Here is a 20,488-nt window from a genome sequence, read left to right as displayed (position 1 = left end):
TCAACAATACGGATCTATTAACTGAAAAATCGACTTCGGCACCCTTCAAAACATATGGTTCGAAACCTGGGTGTCACGATGGCCGGACTTTTACCTCTATGGTCTTTGACCTCCGTATTAACCTTGGAGGTCGATTAGTGAATAATACGGGTATTTGGACAATACCAATGACTTGGGTGCCCTATAAAATCCATGGATCGAATCCATGACTTGATCGAACCAATGACTTGGGTGCCCTATAAAATCCATGAATCGAAATCCATGAAAAACACCTTTGTTGGTATGCTATTCCTTTTGCCACCCTTATGACCTTGAAGGTGGCCTTACTGGGTCAACGGTTGAATTTTCGTAAATAAAAGTGTTATTTTCGGGTTTCTCTGGTCCAAAAACCTTAGCTAAGAATTGACATCTTGATCAATGAAATTCAAACTTTATCTATCTCGACTTTTTAAACATTTAAACCCCATAAGGCAAATTCAAGTTTGTGGTTTGGACCCACATTGTGAGGTCAAAAGGTCAAAATTGTAAAATATTGCTTACACTAACAAAAACTTAGGACCTTTCCCCATAAGTGTGCCAATTTTCATGAATATTGCTCCATGCAAATTTACTAAAATTACATTCTTAATAAATGTATTTAATACGATCGCTTCTCGCTTCATCTTGATTTATTTAGCTTTTTGCGCAGAGTCAAGGCTATAAAATGCCTTAGTTCATCGTAAAAATATGTTCATTAAGTGTATAATCATTTTGCGTGCCCAATATCGTCACTTTTCAGCGACTTTGCAGCGTATGAGCGTTAAAATATCTCAAGCGCGCATACGGAATATCATCTGCAGTCCCAACCGTGACGTCACGATCCCTCATCCCACTCACTTCCCCGCCGTGCGATGTTGGCCACAGCGTTCCGCCCGAACGGCAGGTCTACTTACTTAAATGGTCTAAGTTATCGACAACCCAGAGGACTCTGATCGCAAGTGGCATGCAGAGTCCTCTAGATGGCAGTTCTCTACACTACTCCCTCATATGGTCTTCAACTTTGTAGTGTATTATCAACAATCCAGAGGACTCTGGTGGCATGCAAGGGTGGCGGGTAGCATATACCGCAACATTTTCAATAGGGAAATTGCATACATTTTATAAACAGTATGCTGATATACTACAGTAAACACTTAGTACAGCAATATACTTTTTTCCGCTTAAAATTCAGTTTATACCCTAGAAAATGACTCCCAAAAGTCGCCCGAGTTTCGCGGGCTAAAATATACCGCCCCCACTAATCTTTGGCTGTGACCTTTGGCTGAGTATAATAAACGGAATGATAAACCCGTGTGCTATGTGAGCGAAGATAACTTAAATATAAATAATATTTCCATATTTCATTGACTGAATAACTTGAAACTGAGATTTTTCGATAATTCGGCCGCCGTAGAATAAAAACTCAACTTCCGAACAAAAATCGAGATAGGTGTTTCTCGATGGTTACGATGGACTCAAATTATTAAGGCACTTGTTCAATTTCAGTTACGGAAGGACATAGAAAATTCCATGATGTTTAAAATCAAGGGAGGAAATATGAAAATATAGAGCAACGTTGATCCTCATGCATTCGAGTGCCAGCCAAGAAGACAGCGTTTTCTTCTACTGTCGGCGTCAAAATGATGCGCCGCTGTACTTTGCAAATTTATATCCTGGCTTCACTATATAGTCCAGGAAATGAAGCTCATAAAAGTGACAAACCTCGCAATTTTTTCAAACTGAATCGATTTGCACCAAAATTTGGGATTAGACTAATCATACCCCCTACTTCAAAATCTATATTATGCCGAAGGGCGCCTTTTATTTTTTAGGGGTGAAAACTACCCCTAAAAGCTGGAACTTAAAAAATTATTTTTTGAAGCTAAATACGGGTAAAATTTAGTTTAAATTATATGTATAATTATTTTTTTATGTTTGGAAAATAATTTTAAGGTGTTTCAACCCATAATAATCAACCCTTATTGGGGGGTTAATGTAAAAAAGAATTTTCAAACTGAATCGATTTGCATAAAAATTTGTGTTTATGCTAATCATACCTCCTTTAAAAATGTTTTTCAAACCGAATCGATTTGCATATATATTTGGGATTAGACTAATCATACCCCCTTCTTCAAAATCTATATTATGCCGAAGGGCGCCTTTTATGTTTTAGGGGTGAAAACTACCCCTAAAAGCTGGAACTTAAAAAATTATTTTTTAAAGCTAAATACGGGTAACATTTAGTTTAAATTATTTGTATAATTATTTCTTTTGTTTGGAAAATAATTTTAAGGCGTTTCAACCCATAATAATCAACCCTTATTGGGGGTTTATGCAAAAAAAATTATTTACCCTAAAAATAAACATTATTTATCACATTGCATCTTCTTATTCACTTTCTTACTCCTTTTCATATGTATTCACTTTTTCTCTCATGAATTTAATCACAGCACAGAAAAGATATAACAATAGAATAAACAGAACAAACTTCGTCATGGTAACATAAACAAACAAATGTACATTTATGTAGACATTATATGAAACACAATCAAACGGAGACTGTATGGCTTCCAGTCTTCCCACCACATGCATGCTCACAGGTCACTGTGAGCGAGAGCACACATACATATGTGTATGTATATATATACATCTTATGGGTGTGCGTTTATTTTGTAGCAAATTTGAGTGTATCTTTAGCTTCTAACGTAAAGTACACAAAGTATATGCTGATTATGAGGAATATTATGCTCTGAATTGTGTTTTTCGAATTTTTCGAAAATAAAATTTGATTGGTATTTCAAACATAGCTCCTTTATTTTTTATGATAGAAAGTTCATTTAAATTGTATTTTGTAGGGTTTTTACTGACTACAAGGTAATGTGAATTAAATTTTTTTCGAGTCATTAATTTTGAAAGGGGAGGGATTCAAGGGTTTAAATATGGTGGAGCTCCCTTGGAAATAGAGGTTTTAACTATCAATATCTCACCAAATATTTATTGTAAAGAAAATTAAAACACACCAAAATATTTGAAAATAAAGAAGCTACAATTTATTACACTTGCATTTTTTTCATATCTCCAGTTTTTTTGGATTTATTTTGAAAAAATGAGCATTTTTAACGAAATTGTAAAAAATGACTTTTCTCTTTTTCCTCCAATTTTTTCAAAATTTAGAGTTGTAAATTAAAAACACTTCTAGGATCAATTACAAATACTTAAATAAAGAGAAATACTGAAGGGCATTGATCAATTTTGTCTAGTGTGGTAATAAGGAGTTGTTTTCACTGATTTTTTCGTACAAAAAAGTAGGGACTGATCTTATTTTTAATCATAACTCGCTCAACTTTCACGATAAAAAATATTTTCTCTCATTATAAGAAAGTTTTTTAAAAACACTTTTAAACAGATTACATAATTTTTCCTCGAAAATTACATTTTTCCCACTATTTGGTATTGAATCTTTCAAATTTAGCGTATGACAAGCAATAGATAACCATCAACAAGCTGTAGCTCGGTCCGAATTGGTCATAAAGGAAATATAAAATAAGATTTTTATTTAATTTTTTACAAACTACAGTTTTGTAATTCACAATTTCCTAATAAAATTAATACTTTTCAAGTTATTTGCCTTTAATCGATTAAAATCGTGGATTTTTTCGTCAAAAAACTGTTACTTTCAATCGCAAATAACTCGAAAAATATTAATTTTACGCAAAAAATGGATAGAATATTTTATTCTTAGAATTTATTTTTCTATCGATTCCTGTGGTCAAAATATAATTAAAATTTTCCACCCCCGAGATGGGGTGGAAACCACCCCCAGGGTAAAAGCGCCCGTCAGATTGATATAGATTTTGATTCTTGGTGTATTCCCTACTTATTGTGAAAATTTCAGGAAAATCGATTCAGTTTGAAAAAATTGCAAGCCAAAATGCTTCATTTCCTGGACTAATATGCTATAATAATGAACTATACATCATTTTAAAGGAAATTTTATCCTAAATTCTGATTTATTTTATTACAAAAAAATTGAAAAATGTAGACACGGTCAGTGCAATAAATGACTCCGCGCACCGAAAAATTAGCCGTTTTGTCAACTTCATGAACTTTGCAACTCAACCTAAGGAAAACTACTACGTCTACAGCATTCATCTTCCACATTAATTTACACTCATCAGTGCGGATTAATAAAATGGCTTTTGGGTATTTTTCGAACTTATATTTTGTTATACATTAATGAAAATATTTAAACATTATCTTGTCCCATAGTTTACCCCGAAAAATAAAGAAAGTTGTAGATGGAAAAAGAATGGAATCCAGAGGTGGTCACAAAAAATGAATCGCAGCATTCTTTGATTTTATTCTACGCCGTTGCTTGCTTTTCAAAAAAAAAGTTGAGTCACAAGAGGAATATACCTCTTGTGACTCAACTTTTTTTTTTGAACATATGTTCCGCGGCCTTTGATTTGGAAACTATGGAGATAAGAATGGACATGTGTGGATCAGCAATTTCCATTTAGTTGGTTGTCAGGATAAACAAAGGATCCATTTAAAGGTTGTCAGGCCATCGTATAAAGATATAGGACTGATCCCACGTAAGACACTGCCTCCAAAAGACGCCTTGAGGGCGCCTTTCAGGTGCCTAGAGCAGGCGCTAGTGCCTTGTGCCTTTTTCAAGGCGCTTTAAAGGCGCCTTTCAGTTGCCTTTAGCAGGCACCCCAATGAAAAATTTGTGCATAATTTCTATACATGGTATAAACAATGTAAAACTTTTATATACATATGTATATGGTTGTATAGGACGTATAAAATATGTAAATTCTATAGAAAGTACACAATTGCCATACGGAACGTACACATTTTGTGCAAATCTGAGTACAGTTGTATTACCTGTATAAAAATTGTGCAATAAATTTACAAATTTTATATAAATTTTTAGAGCCATAGCAATTTACACATTGTGTAACAAACGGTATACAATTTACACAAGTGAATACAATATGCAAAAATGTATGGGAAAGGGCCCGTTTAATCACTAAAACAGTTACTTTCATTTTCACAATAAAACTGGAAGCTTGGTTATAAAATGTTAATAATATACACTTAATCAGAATATTAGTAATACATCAATATAATCGCGTTTGACGCAATTCTCTTCATAAGTGATCCACCACAATAAATCCAACAAATTACTTTAAGCAACAAAATGTGCAAACAGGGACTAGCAATTATTTGCACTACTTTTTGTATTTACAGAAAATATATATTTGCCATATAAAAAACTCAAGTTACAAATTTTTGCCCATGACGAACTTATTTTAATATTTCGGATAAAAAATCGTACTTTGAAACTTGCGCCAAAACGACCGGCGGCCATCTTGAGTACCCAACAGCCATTGCTACTCTTTTGTTTACTTGTGTTTACTTCCGTAGCTTCCGAAGCTGCTCTATTTAGGGTGCTTTCCAATCACGTATCTGCGCTGATCTGTTTGAAACTGTTTAGCTCAGAGCGTGTTCCAATCGCACCTGTGACGTCATCTGCGCTAAACAGATGGGAACACATCCTGCACCGTTGTTCGTCTGCGCTAGCAGACAAAACTAATGATGGCGGGAAAATATATTGCTGACGGAAAATGAATTCCACCATCACAAAGATAAGTATGATGATCATTTGAGAATAATAAACTATAATTTGATCTGTATATGTCTTACATAAGTTTAATTAAGCTCGTAATTTGGGAAATATAATATTATCTTCGTCAAACGTAATGATTGATATAACATGAGCAAAGGACGATAGCAAGAGGAGGCTAGTCGATTTTCTAGAGAAATTGTCCTTATCAAAAAAATTAGAAATGGAGAATGTAAGCTATTAAACTAATATGTTATATTGCTTAGATTCTAAGCAGATTTATTTCATTAGCTTACATGGATAGCGGACGTATTATATACCAAATTTCCTTTAACGTTCATGTGGCGTTAATTCTATTCCATTAATAGGGAACTTGCATATATTTCAGATATAATCAATAGCCCCAAAATTATGTAAAAATATATGTTTGCATACCTCGGTGAAAGTTTTTTTATTATTTTATGACGTGGTTTACGATATTTAATGCATCAAAGTTCACGAGAATTTTCAAATGCAAGTGAGAAGCGAAAACGCCCGATGATTGGCTGGTAGAAAAGTGACGTCATAGTTCAGTACGAGGAGAGACGGCGGCACGGCCATAGTAGAGGTTGCATACTTATACATGCGACGGCGTGGTTATGATTCATTTATTGAAGTGCAGACGTATCGCAGTTGTTCATTGTGACTTCAGGGATATTATTTGATCTATTTTTTCTTCATTGAAAGCGATAGATTGCGTAAAGATGAAGGAATATGGTTATTCTTAGGCTGATCCTAGCAAGCTTCCTGTTACTGATTCCATCATGATATCAGGGTATTTTAGTGAAACTGTAGACTTCGAGGGCGCGGAAAGTCGATGCCGAGAAATGGAAAGGTAGCTGATGTGCATCTGAAATGTTTCATAGTTCATAACAAAGTGAGACTTGCGTATAATATTGGCGAAATCGTATACTCATGTGAAATGTGTATTCTTTTGGCAGTCCGGTAGTCTTATGGTGAACTTATTTCCACCTCGAAGCTGTCGATGATACTTTCAACTTAAAAATACCTTGCCTGGAGGGCGACAGGAAGCTCTGAAGGAGCCAGACTATTAATGTTTCAATTTAGTAGCGATAATATAGACGAACTTCCAACACAATCTACCATCTTGTGACTCAAAATCCCGAAGCCACTTCCTATTCTGCAGAAAGAATCGGTCAATCGCTCTTCGATCAATATAATAAACACAACGTCTTTAGGTGTTAATAAGTTACTTTTGTAAAATGTAAATCCTTCCTAATTTAGCATTAAAATGTGAATGTTTTCCAAACAGAATCTAATACATTTTGGGACAGGGGCGGATCCAGGATTTTTTTCTGGGAGGGGCACAAGCAAGGCCGTATCCAGGATTTTGTTTTGGGTGGGGCACAAGGATACCTCGCAATACAAAACGAATGCAATGATAATGGGACCGTATTAAAAATCTTGCATATTTTTGAGGGTCTGGGGGGGGGGGGGGCACGTGCCCCCGTGCCCCCCCCCCTGGATCCGCCTATGTTTTGGGAGCATTTCTCACGATATATCTGAAACTCTGAAGGCGAGCTCATCGTCATTGCGATCGGTTGTCACTTAAAAATTCCGAATTGGAAATCCTAGAGGGATGATCTTCGACGATGACCATGATCACCTGCACTCACACTATCACTGGAACCCGTGGTGAAAATATCATCCCAATCCAATTTTTATTTGGTTTTAACTGGGGAAAGAGCAACATAGAACTGCGCATTCTTTGGGCAACTTTGGGTTTGACTTTCCCTCAAACACCCCATTTCCCCTGTGGTGCATCAGTCCTATCTCTTTACGATGGCCTGACAACCTTTAAATGGATCCTTGGTTTATCCTGACAACCAACTAAATGGAAATTGCCTATCCACACGTCTTCCTCTATCTCCACAGTTTCCAAATCAAGGGCCGCGGAACATTCCTCTCGTGACTCAACTTTTTCTGAAAAGCAAGCCGGCGTAAAATAAAATCAAAGAATGCTGCGATTAATTTTTTGTGACCACCTCTGGATTCCATTCTTTTTCCATCTACAACTTCCTTTATCTTTCGGGGTAAACTATGGGACAAGAGTTTAAATAATATCATTAATTTATAACAAAATATAAGTTCTAAATATACCCAAAAGCCATTTTATTAATCCGCACTAATGAGTGTAAATTAATGTGGAAGATGAATGCTGTAGACGTAGTAGTTTTCCTTAGGTTGAGTTGCAAAGTTCATGAAGTTGACAAAACGGCTAATTTTTCGGTGCGCGGAGTCATTTATTGCACTGGCCGTGTCTACAGTTTTCAATTTTTTTGTAATAAAAAAAGCTGAATTTAGGATAAAATCTCCTTTAAAATGACGTATAGTACATTATTATAGCATGCAGTGAAGCCAGGGTATAAATTTGCAAAGTACAGCGGCACATCATTTTGACGCCGACAGTAGAAGAAAACGCTGTCTTCCTGGCTGGCACTCGAATGCATGAGGATCAACGTACGTACAAAATATTAAAATATAGAGCAACGTTGCTCTATATTTTCATATTTCCTCCCTTGATTTTAAACATCATGGAATTTTCTATGTCCTTCCGTAACTGAAATTGAACAAGTACCGTAAAAAATTTGAGTCCATCGTAACCATCGAGAAGCACCTATCTCGATTTTTGTTGTGAAGTTGAGTTTTTATTGTACGACGGCCGAATGATCGAAAAATCTCAGTTTCAAGTTATTCAGTCAAAGAAATATGGAAATATTATTTATATTAAAGTTATCTTCGCTCACATAGCACACGGGTTTATCATTTCGTTTATTATACTCTTAATTTTCCGTAACGCTCATCCCGACAGACGGCATGCATCGAGGCTTTTCTTCTAATTTCCTCCGTGGGAATGCAGACGAAAATTTTTTCTGGGGTGTTATTGCACAGAGGAACAATGCACCACTTGTAATTTTTCCTTATTTCACCCATGTTCTCCTTTAAACGCAACGTGGCTCTTCCAAACCTCCAGTTACTGGGCTTGGATCTTGGACTCCAACTGAACTATGACGTCACGGCCAAAGATTAGTGGGGGCGGTATTTTTTAGCCCGCGAAACTCGGGAGACTTTTGGGAGTCATTTTCTAGTGTATAAACTGAATTTTAAGCGGAAAAAAGTATATTGCGGTACTAAGTGTTTACTGTAGTATATCAGCATACTGTTTTTAAAAAGTATGCAATTTCCCTATTGTAATTCAGTACCGCAAAATAACTATAGAATCGGCAGATTTATAATGCAGTGTTAACATTTTTTACGGCTTTACCTGCGTGATATGGATTATTAATTATTATTGTATGTGTATCTCAATCCAGAAATGCGAAATGAAGTATAACTGGTATAACTGCCGGCACAGTAGCGGTTCGGGAGAGGTAATTATTAAGTAGCGATAGTTCCATAGTATTTTATTTCAATTGATACTTACTAGTGCTTATATAAATACAAAATGATATAGACGAACATTTATCATCCTTCTTGATTGATCATGTGGCGAAGGTCAGTTCAAAAGCTACAGGTCATTTGAACATTCAACTTTTGCCGCCGATCGGTCCACCATTTGTAAACACATCAGCACAGATGCGTTCCAATCGTCTGTTTCTTTGTGCGCTAATGTGTTTCAATCTGTTGCGATGTGAGCTAATCTGCGCAAGGTGATTGGAAAGCACCCTTAGTGACTTAGAGAGTTTAGCTGTGCTATAAAAACTTGTTTTGCTAGCAAATTTACGTTGAAGTACGCTGCGGAAGAGGAAAATAATCCGTATTTCGCAGTGAAGTCTGGCGAAAAGGGATACGAAGAATATTGTTTCCTGCACAATAAAATCTACGTCGGAATAGGTTTCTGTGTACAGATTTCCCTGAAACAGTGGCTCTTAGTGGGACGAAGACATATAAGGAGATGCTTCTGTCAGCATCAACCCATCTCTGCGGTGCTGATCATGTAAATGTAAGTAAATGGAATATTTTTTTGTAAATCACCGAACTTTGAATGTACCCTTGTGTTCGATTGTACGATTGTGTAGTACGTACTATATATGGCTAATGAACCTCTAATTACATTCAAATAATTATATAAGGTTATTCATAATTATATTATCAGTGTAATTACAATTTAGCACGATCTTTGCTTTCGCTGGCATAGTAAAAATACAATCTACTTAGACGGATTAAGTGGAAATATCAGGGTTCTCGCAGTAGAACCCACTTTGATAGCAGTTCTTTATGACATTAAAGCATTAGTCTCAATCTCAATTAACAAATGTACATGAAGGGTTTTTATTGAAAATGAATAACCATTGGGAATATGTCGAATAATCATAGTAATTAATAAGATGTTCAAGACATAGCCATCAATTTAACTCTCTCCGATCATTATCTTTTAGGTATCGATTTGTGCTTTTGTACATTTTTCACAAATTCCTTACAGTTGGAAGAGGATGCAGAAAACTACATAAATTTGGAATATGATGCGTGGCCCTTTGAGAATAAAGGAAACATAGTGACGCCTCATATACTAGAATGCCAGGATTATGAAATCGCAGCCTCTCCAGATCGACCCCTAATGAGGATCAAAGAACATTTATCGAGGTCCTGGACATGAAGAGCCCGAGGAGGTGAAAAGGGACCATGAAAAAGGATACATAATTAGAATGCTGCTTTGATGCTTTTACGGTCAGTCAATACTTTTAATAGGGAACTTATGTTAACCGCCTAATGCCAAGTTGCAAGTACTGTCTTTCTTTTACGATACTGGCTTTCAGAAATTAGCCCTTATCATAGGCGTAGCCTTGTCCATACTTTCCCTAAATCGACTTTTCAGCATTGCTTTTGCATTTCATGTGTACCAAGGGACAATACAACTTAAATGGCCTATGCATGTGGTGTAACATGGCTATTTTTCCTATGCCTAAAGACCCAAGAATGATTTCTGAACCAGAAAACCCTTGTAACCCCATCCCACAGCCAAACTTGTTCCACTATTATGATTTTTATGTTTTTGGCTAAAGAATCTTGAAATGGTGTCAATTGACACCATTGTCAATTTAAATACATAATAAAGATAGCAAAATAGTCTGTTAAAACAGTTAGGAAGAGTGTTAACTAAAATAGAGATTCATTGATATATTTGCATGTTATGCACGCAAATTTTTCAGTTCAATATTGGAGCGTATCACCAATGAATGAGGTATTTTTAATCAGTCAATCTTTAAACTTAATTAAACCAGAGATTTTAGTGGAAATCAACAATACCATGGCTCAATTTCACTCATTTTATGATTGTTAAAAGGCCTCGCTACACGGTACATTAATGCGTACAAGTTAATGTATGTTTGCGTGAATGATTTTGGTGGACCCAAATGGAACATGTACGAATGCATGAACCAAATTAGAACAGGCTCTATTTTCAGTGCATACATTCATAGAAGTTTGGTGGTTATACGGTACATTTTCGTGTTCATTCACGCATTCATACATTTAGACATTAACCCGTATGTGTTAATGTATCGTGTAACCAGGCCTTAAGGCAATTATAATCGCATGTTTTCACCTGACCTTAATTATTAATTGACCTTAAAACTCCCGAGTACTAAATAAAATCTCAAATGGATGGATAATCAATAAAAACAGTTTTAATGGTGTTTAACTGTGCCCCCTATTCCTATTTATTAATGTCTAATGCTGGAATATATTTTCAATGCAGGTGCATCATTTCAGCAGAGTTGGGGGTGACAACTGCAGAGAAATATGTAGGCCCCTAGTGAGGAAAGTGTTCACAGTAGGGCTTTCTGTTAGTTAACATTCAGTCAACAAAAGGGCAAATAAAAGGGCTTGAAATCTACAGAAACTTTAAATTTCATTCAAGGTAATTCTTTCTATTTACTACTTGGGCTAGTTTTTTAATTTTCATATTTACCATTGAAGTTTCTTGTTAATTTTGAAGTAAACATTCAAAGTTCTTATTTGGAAATTTCATTCTTTATCCCCTAGGTGCATGGTGCAGATATTTTCAAGATTATCATTTTGGTACAATCGATAAAGAGGCTATATATAAATGCAATTGGGAAATGGCTGAGAAATCAATGTCCATAGAAATCTTGTCTTGAATAAATGACATTAGTTATTTGGATAATTTTTTAATTTACTTATGTCTTAGGCTGCATATAGAACCATATTATAGTAGATATAATGGTGATAGATTGCATAATTGTTTCAGAGTCAAGGGGTCATTGAAGGGGTAAGTGCTCCAGTTATATGTCCTGAAAATTGAGTTAGTCATTTTTTATATTTTGCTGTATTAATATCTCGTGTGTAAAAGCAAGTAATATTATTTTTTTGAGTTATGCTTCAGAACCCTGTATTTATATGAATTGGAATAATTGTAACTGGTGTAGCCGATATTTGTACTGGATATTGGTTCATAAATGCGATTCCATTGTACAACCTTTGAAGGCACTGTTGAAGTAAAATTTTTACATGTGCCTTCAAGTAGCCTTTTTGAGGTGCCTTCTCAAGGCGCCTAAAAGGCGCATTTAAGCTAGAAGATGATAGGCACCTTATAGGCGCCTTGTGTGTGCCTTTTGAAGGCAGTGCCTTGCCTTAAAAAAGGCACCTTTAAGGCGCCTTTTGGAGGCAGTGTCTTACGTGGGATGTGCACCACAGGGGAAATGGTGTGTTTGAGGGAAAGTCAAACCCAAAGTTGCCCAAAGAATGTGCAGTTCTATGTTGCTCTTTCCCCAGTTAAAACCAAATAGAAATTGGATTGGGATGATATTTTCACCACGGGTTCCAGTGATAGTGAGAGTGCAGGTGATCACGGTCATCGTCGAAAGTCATCCCTCTAAGATTTCCGATACGGAATTTTTAAGTGACAATCGATCGCAATGACGATGAGCTCGCCTTTAGAGAAGGTTTCAGATATATCGTGAGAAAAGCTCCCAAAATGTATTAAAGACTCTGTTTGGAAAACATGCACATTTTAATGCTAATTTAGGAAGTATTTCATTTCAAAAGTAACTTATGAACACCTGAAGACGTTGTGTTTATTATATTGATCGAAGTGCGATTGACCGATTCTTTCTGCAGAATAGGAAGTGGCTTCGGGGTTTTTAGTCACAAGATGGTAGATTGTGTTGGAAGTTCGTCTATATTATCGCTACTAAATTGAAAAATTAATAGTCTGGCCTCCTCAGAGCTTCCTTTCGCCCTCCAGGCAAGGTATTTTTAAGTTGAAAGTATCATCGACAGCTTCGAGGTGGAAATAAGTTCACCATAAGACTCTACCGGACTGCCAAAAGAATACACATTTCACATGAGAATACGCTTTCGCCAATATTATACGCAAGTCTCACTTTGTTATGAACTATAAAACATTACAGATGCTCATCAGCTATCTTTCCATTTCTCGGCATCGACTTTCCGAGCCGACGAAGTCTACAGTTTCACTAAAATACCCTGTTATCATGATGGAATCAGTAACAGGAAGCTTGCTAGGATCAGCCTAAGAATAACCATATGCCTTCATCTTTACGCAATCTATCGCTTTCAATGGAGGAGAAATAGATCAAATAATAGCCCTGAAGTCACATTGAACAACTGCGATACGTCTGCACTTCAATAAATGAATCATAACCACGCCGTCGCATGTATGCAACCTATACTATGGCCGTGCCGCCGTCTCTCCTCGTACTGAACTATGACGTCACTTTTCTACCAGCCAATCATCGGGCGTTTTCGCTTCTCACTTGCATTTGAAAATTCTCGTGAACTTTGATGCATTAAATATCGTAAACCACGTCATAAAATAATAAAAAAAACTTTCACCGAGGTATGCAATCATATATTTTTATATAATTTTGGGGCTATTGATTATATCTGAAATATATGCAAGTTCCCTATTGTCCTAAATTGCGCATTTGTGCTTTAAATGTAAAAAGTATTGAATTTGGGGACCAATAAGCAACACAGGTAGTGAAGGGTACCCGAATATGATCAAGGGTTATCCGCAGTACCGCGCAGTGGGGCCAAAATGCTATAAGATGTGCAATATGAAAGGAACAGTTTTAGTACAGAGGAAGGCTGATATTATGGGTGGAATTACACCGCGTTATTCGCCGATATTACACATGAAGGTGCAATAATATTGCGTATTGCACCCCTATAGCAATACGCTATTTTGTACGGGTGTAATCCGGTTTCAATTACACCAGAAGGCGTAATTCTCAAAATTTCTGTAACACAGTTGCAATAGGGAAATTGCATACTTTTTATAAACAGTATGCTGCTATACTACAGTAAACACTAAGTACCGCGATATACTTTTTTCCGCTTAAAATTCAGTTTATACACTAGATAATGACTCCCAAAAGTCTCCCGAGTTTCGCGGGCTAAAAAAATACCGCCCCCACTAAGGCCGTGACGTCATAGTTCAGTAGGAGTCCAAGATCAAAGCCCAGTAACTGCAGGTTTGGAAGAGCCACGTTGCGTTTAAAGAAGAACATGGCTCAAATAAGGAAATACTACAAGTGGTGCATTGATCCTCTATGCAATAACACCCCAGAAAAAAATTTTCCTTTGCATTATCTCGGAGGAAATTAGAAGAAAAGCCTCGATGCAATGCGTCTGTCGGGATGAGCGTTACGGAAAAATAAGAGTATAATAAACGGAATGATAAACCCGTGTGCTATGTGAGCGAAGATAACTTTAATATAAATAATATTTCCATATTTCATCGACTGAATAACGTGATACTGAGATTTTTCTATAACTCGGCCGCCGTAGAATAAAAACTCAACTTCCGAACAAAAATCGAGATAGGTGTTTCTCGATGGTTACGATGGACTCAAATTAATTATGGCACTTGTTCAATTTCAGTTAAGGAAGGACATAGAAAATCCATGATGTTTAAAATCAAGGGAGGAAATATGAAAATATAGGGCAGCGTTGATCCTCATGCATTCGAGTGCCAGCCAAGAAGACAGCGTTTTCTTCTACTGTCGGCGTCAAAATGATGTGCCGCTGTACTTTGCAAATTTATATCCTGGCTTCACTGCATGCTATAATAATGAACTATACATCATTTTAAAGGAAATTTTATCCTAAATTCGGATTTATTTTATTACAAAAAAATTGAAAAATGTAGACACGGCCAGTGCAATAAATGACTCCGCGCACCGAAAAGTTAGCCGTTTTGTCAACTTCATGAACTTTGCAACTCAACCTAGGGAAAACTACTATGTCTACAGCATTCATCTTCCACATTAATTTACACTCATCAGTGCGGATTAATAAAATGGCTTTTGGGTATTTTTAGAACTTATACTTTGTTATAAATTAATGAAAATATTTAAACATTTTCTTGTCCCATAGTTTACCCCGAAAGATAAAGGAAGTCGTAGATGGAAAAAGAATGGAATCCAGAGGTGGTCACAAAAAATGAATCGCAGCATTCTTTGATTTTATTCTACGCCGATGCAATTGCTTTTCAGAAAAAGTTGAGTCACAAGAGGAATGTTCCGCGGCCCTTGATTTTTGAAGCTTCCTGTCGCCCTCCAGGCAAGGTATTTTTAAGTTGAAAGTATCATCGACAGCTTCGAGGCGGAAATAAGTTCACCATAAGACTCTACCGGACTGCCAAAAGAATACACATTTCACATGAGTATACGCTTTCGCCAATATTATACGCAAGTCTCACTTTGTTATGAACTATAAAACATTTCAGATGCACATCAGCTACCTTTCCATTTCTTGGCATCGACTTTCGGCGCCCACGAATGCTACAGTTTCACTAAAATACACAGTTATCATGATGGAAACAGTAACAGGAAGCTTGCTAGGATCAGCCTAAGAATAACCATATACCTTCATCTTTACGCAATCTATCGCTTTCAATGGAGGAAAAATAGATCAAATAATAGCCCTGAAGTCACAATGAACGACTCCGATACATCTGCACTGTTGGGAGTGTAATAAGACGCAGGATGCCATAGGACTGCTAGAGTTTATTGCAGCACGACAAAATACATACACACCAGCCCCATGACACTTCCTATCCCACTTCATTGGGAACCCATGGTCTTTTATTGAAGTCGTTTCCTCAACCTGCCGCACGTTTTCCGAGGCAGCGCCACGTATTCTGGAGGGCAAGAATTAGCGGGTAAGTTAATTTCCGTATTGTTGAGCGCATACTACAGGTGAGTGGAAATAGTCATTTTTGTAATTAATTAAGATTTAGTTTTCATTTATTTTCGAATGTTAGTCTTCTGCATTATTTCCTTATTGTTCTACATTAATATTTCGTGGATATATATCGCGGATTTACTGAAAAAAGGAAAATGCCGTGGACGTGTCTGGTACCGCGTTGCACCACTGGTTAGTGCCACAAGACTTCGGGGATTTCGCTTTTTAGAGTCCCCAAGGACCCTGAGAAGCGATGAAATAGCTGTACGATTCCTTTTTTTGGTGTGCTAAAGCTCCAAAATTTATACATATTTTAAATTACAGGTTCTGCTGTTCCAGTGGTTAATGTCATTCACAGTGGAGGAATGAAGTGACACTGAGAAAATGCAAGATGTGCGACGGCTTTCATCAACTATTCATCATTCTCTCCGACTAAATTGAATCTCTTAGAATGATTAGTAAGTAATTAGAAATAGAAATTAGTTATAGAAAGAATTAATAGAAATGTTAAATTGTGAGTACTTAAAATTTATTTTTCATGACATTACCTTGCATTGATTGTATAAATAATCTCAGTTTCAATAGCATTGTGCAATCATTCTGGAAATGTAGATTTGATGTGTGTGTACATTATATAAGTTGGAAAAATGTGAATCGTTTTCATTCTTAATACCTCTTTCGATGATTTCTTTTAATGCAGCTGTTATCGATGGTGCGTGCAACTCTCATGAAAAGTACATTTACCGCGTATTAGCAGTATCAACCTGTGGTTTCTGTCGTACTACTCATCTTATTTTTGGGCGAGGGATAATATTTCAGATTTGCCAGCACCTGAAAGTGATCAGACATCCGCAAATCCCTCGGATTATATCCATTGCACTGTTTTCGTGGAAGTTTATTCGGAAATTATTAGCAAAATCTCTTTCGTTCTTATCTTTCATATGGTATTTTACTTCCTTAAATCTCAAATTATTCCTTTGGTGAGTAGGCAAGCATCGTTATAAAATAGCCTTTAACGGTAATAATGGTACTTCCGGAAATTATTCACCCTGTTCAACGATTAAATATGCCTATTCTATACCCGCAAAACGTCCCTAGGATAGATTCATTTTTTTAGGTTTGCTGTGCCCTGCCATTATTATTATCACTTGATCGAGACTCAGGAGATTAAAAACATTAACATACGTCACTTCATAAGAAGTATTTTACTTCGGCCTTGGTAAGAAGCCGTTTGCGTTTCTGATATTATATTTGATAATAGTGTTTGAAAGCAAGGAATAACATCTATATTCTTATAAGGCCGTGGAAACATGCCGATGGGCTCAGAGGCAATGGTGCGTACGTAGCTTCTATGACAACTTATATTAACGTTTACCACAAGATAGTTATAAATAATTATTTCCTTAAAAATACCTTTCCTCACTACATAAGGTTTTAACTGCTGACAATCTTTCGTTATGGCTGTAACTGATTTTACAAAGGTATGGAAGCAGACGAAGCTGAAATCCAACGCCTTCCATTTGATTAATACTCACGTATGAGAACGATTTCTAGGTATTTTTCGCTATAAGATGTTAAATGCATATGAACTTGTTAACTAGTAACCACTGTCGATGTGTTTATATTCATTTTTGCCATAAATTAGTTCATAATTACTGAAGTATCGTATACAGATACGTAGGAAACTTGCCCTTCAGGATAGGTGGCGCCCCTACCGGCCTCAACGGGAAACGGCTTCATTAAATGACCATGCCTGAACGGAGAGTGTCCAGACTGGTCCAGACCTTCTCATATTCTAAGACCGTGATCATGGCCCTTATATAAGGGCCTTGACCGTGATACACACACATAAAAATGGTAACCGGAAGTAGTAGTGTGTAAAAACAAAAGAAACATTAAAACCAAGTAGTGAAGGGGATAATGGGCGTAGTCCAGTACACGCTCCCAATGCTCCCGAGTGCTCCCGCTTCAGACGCTACAGATTCGTGGTCCACTTTCGCTCCTATCGCTCCCAGTGCTACCCTACTGGATCACGGCTGGAGCGATTGTAGCATTTGTTAGTCGTTTGTTTTACTAGTATCGTCTGCTCGGATATTAGATCGTCTGAATTAGGGATTGTTATAGCCCCTTGTACTTTACTTAGCTTGTTAGAGAGGTCAGTAAAATAAATGACAAAAAGAATATGACCATGGGGTACACCACAAGAAACCTATTTAATATTAGATCTTCATTGGATACCATGATCGGGCACCACAGCAGACCGATGCTTGTCCTGAAGATTTTACCCACTGGTTTGCAAATCCTCTAACAACAAGGTGATAAACTTAATATATAAAGAGCAGATCATATGATACATATGAAAGAAGATAAGACTGATTAAATACCTTATTAGAGAAATTTCAATGAAACCAAAAATAAGCCTAATTAACTTAACTCACCTAAAAGCCTGCGTTTAAACGATACACGTACAAGTTAATGCCTATTTGCGTGAATTATTTTTGTGGACCGAAGCGGAACATGTACGAATGTTTGAACCTAGCTAAAATAGGTTAAATTTGCCGATCATGCATTTGCACAAGTTGAGTGGTTACGTACGTGTAACCACTTAACGTGCAACAACGCAACCGTACGGTACATTTCGTGTTCTTTCTCGCGTTCATACATTTAGACTTGTGCGGATTTATGTAGGTGTAAAAAGGTCTTAAGTGGAGTGTCCTTTATACGATTTATCAATTGCACTCATGACATTGTATGACAGTCTCAAAAGCAGTCCTACACTTGAACTCATCTCGTCAACAACGAGCCTTAAGCATAAATGCAATGCGTGTCAACCTGACCTTAAGAAAATTACATAAGTAAAATACAACCGAACATCAATAATTGATTAACCTTCAGTTGAAGATTAGAGGAAGATATCATCATTTAACAGAGAATGCAATCTTCATGGGGAAAGCTTGAAGAAAACCTAGGTTGGCCGCCAAAAAGCAACAAACGGAATGCTTTAACTAGAAGTTCTCGTACCCTAACCTAAGAAGTCATATTCTATCTCAATTTCACGCAATATCAAGTTCAAATAACTAATAATTGATCTAAATAACAAATAAATCAATATAACTTACAAAATTAACATAATTCTTATGTAACGGACGGAATGCTTCGACCGGAAAGTTCACTCACTACATGTCTTATTAATTTCGAATAGCCATTTTCTATCTACCCTTCTCGCTAGCTCAAGCTTAAACCACTAATAATTAAATAATATTATATATAATTAATTATCACAACAACAAAGTTTATAAGATATCTTGGTCTTGCCGCTCAATTTCTTCCCCGATCTGGCCCGTGGCGACTCTGAATTGTGAAACCATTGAGTTACAGCCATTTGCCTCACCGTAATATCCCCCGAATAGTTCCTTAACCATTTGTTTTTAGCATTTACTATCCAGGCTCTCTTAGCGACTTCTTCCATCAACTCCAAATGGTCATATTATTGCCGGCCAGGTCCACAGTTGTTATGAACACCATTTTCTTTTGCCTTCCTTCCCGTTCAAATTCGCGCTGAAAACCGGTTCGCTCCAGCCGCTCCAGCCGCCCTACCTATTTCTTGGGAGCGTTTGTAGCGAGAGAGAAGCGAATATAGTGACGTCATGCGTGACGTACGAGAGCGCCACGGTAGCTTTTGTAGCTTCTACTGGACCACACAAAGACTCGCTCCCAGTGCTTCGGAGCACTGGTAGCTTGTACTGGACTACGCCCAATGGGAAGTGGACAAAAGAAGGTCACATGTTTAGCAACATATTTAAATTCCACAACACTCCCCCTTAAACATGAGACAGTCCCAGTAATTTAACACATTTGACATGCTTAGGTTTTGGTGTACCTTTAGTCAGTATATCAGCCATCATATCATCAGTGCAGACATACTGTAAGTCAATCTTTTTACTGTTTACCATTTCACGTATAAAATGAAATCTAATGTCAATGTGCTTAGTTCTGCTGTGATATACATCATGGATGGCTAAGTTTTTAGCACTTTGATTGTCATTGAAGAGAACAGGACAGTTTTGACAGTCAAAAATTTCAGAAAGAACAGAATTTAAATACAATGCTTCTTTAGAGGCTTCTGTGAGCCCTATGTATCCCGATTCCGTGCTTGACAATGCAACACTTCTCTGTTTCACACTGGCCCATGACACAGCAGTACCTCCATGAGTAAATACATAACCAGTATAAGAATGTCTGTCCATTTCACACGCACCCCAATCAGCATCAACATAACCAGTCAGGGGTTGTTTAGCATTACCATACACAAGACACAAGTCCTTTGTTCCTTTCAGATACCTGAGCAACCTCTTTAACACATTCCAGTGCTCAAGAGAGAAACATGTATTGAATTGACTTAACCTATTTACAGTATGAGCAATATCTGGGCGAGTAGAAAGAGACAAATACAAAAGAGCACCAATCAGTTGTTGATATGGAACATCAGGAGATGACTCCCCCTTAGATAATGGCTTCAACTTGCTATTCGGTTCAATTGGGGTACCAACGGGATTTGATTCACTCATTTTGTACTTCATGAGTAGATCTTCAATATACTTTGTC

General features: G+C 36.8%; 1 long non-coding RNA gene across 1 annotated transcript; it reads left to right on the top strand.

The window, feature by feature from the left end:
- The first annotated feature begins 9,384 nt into the window (after nucleotides 1-9,384).
- On the top strand, nucleotides 9,385-10,313 carry LOC124174066. Its single transcript, XR_006868852.1, has 2 exons — nucleotides 9,385-9,653; nucleotides 10,134-10,313. It is a non-coding gene; the product is annotated as an uncharacterized LOC124174066 (long non-coding RNA).
- Nucleotides 10,314-20,488: the final 10,175 nt, after the last annotated feature.

Source organism: Ischnura elegans, chromosome 2 (assembly GCF_921293095.1).
Source record: "Ischnura elegans chromosome 2, ioIscEleg1.1, whole genome shotgun sequence".
In the NCBI taxonomy this organism is placed as follows: Eukaryota; Metazoa; Arthropoda; class Insecta; order Odonata; family Coenagrionidae; genus Ischnura; species Ischnura elegans.
Note: the sequence above shows the minus strand (reverse complement) of the source record. Positions and strands in the feature narration are given on the sequence as shown.